The sequence below is a fragment of the Arachis duranensis genome, chromosome 4, assembly GCF_000817695.3.
Source record: "Arachis duranensis cultivar V14167 chromosome 4, aradu.V14167.gnm2.J7QH, whole genome shotgun sequence".
Lineage (NCBI taxonomy): Eukaryota > Viridiplantae > Streptophyta > Magnoliopsida > Fabales > Fabaceae > Arachis > Arachis duranensis.
In genome coordinates, this window is record NC_029775.3 from 34,176,004 (window position 1) to 34,177,286 (window position 1,283).

Consider the following 1,283-nt stretch of genomic DNA (forward strand, 5'->3'; position numbering starts at 1 on the left):
ACTAATCCAAAGAATCTTTGGAATCAAGAGAAGTTCTTAACCAAAGAACATGAAGACCATTATCACAAAATAATGGGTCTGAGGTCAGTGATCCCGGAAGTTAAATTCAATCTGAAAGAAGATGAATATCTGGGAATCCAAGAGCAAATTCGAAACAGAGGATGGGAAGTTCTAACCAATCCTGAGATAAAGGTTGGAAGAAATATGGTTCAGGAATTCTACTCAAATCTGTGGCTGACAGATAAGCAGAGAATGACCGAAACTGCTTTCCATACTTTCAGAACCATGGTCAGAGGGAAAGTTATCTACTTCCATCTGGACAAAATAAGAGAGGTCTTCAAATTGCCTCAACTGCAAGATGATCCTGAATCCTTTAATAGGAGAATGGTGAGAGCAGATAAGGGGCTGGATCAAGTTCTAGAGGACATATGCCTCCCTGGAACTAAGGGGTGAAGATGGGAGTAGATGAATTCATACCCATTGAACATCCAATCACCAAGAAGTCAATGGAAGGACAAATGCAAGACAACTCTATCAAAAAGAGGGCGCAGGAGTTCCTCCCTGAATTTCCTGAAATTGACTACTGGGCCAGCCTAGAAGCATCTATCACCAAGTTGCAAGAAACTATGAAGCAACTTAAGGAAGAACAGCAGAATCAGAACTGCATGCTCTGCAAATTGCTGAAGGAACAAGAGAAGCAGGGGCGTGAACTTCAAGAGTTGAAACGCCAAAAGTTCTCCCCTCAATTTGAGGGAGCATCCACTTCTCAAAATCAAGGTTGTTGAGTCCTAACTCTGTGATAACCTCTATCATTAGGAGCCTATTTAAGTTTTTGTTTTCTATTCCTACTAGTCTCATCTTATATCTATTTTTGAGTCTTGTTATTAATTCATAATTAATAAAATCTAAAGTTTATGTCTTAAAGCTATGAATGTCCTATGAATCCATCACCTCTCTTAAATGAAAAGTGCTTTAATCACAAAAGAACAAGAAGTACATGATTTCGAATTTATCTTTGAAACTAGTTGAGTTAGTTTGATGTGGTGACAATGCTTTTTGTTTTCTGAATGAATGCTTGAACAGTGCATATGTATTTTGAATTTGTTGTTTTAAGAATGTTGAAATTGTTGGCTCTTGAAAGAATGAGGAAAAAGAGAACTGTTATTGAGGATCTGAAAAATCATCAAATTGATTCTTGAAGCAAGAAAAAGCAGTGATTCAAAAAAAATGAAAAAAATTTTAGAAGAAAAAGAAAGAAATAAAGTTGTGATCCAAGGCAAAAA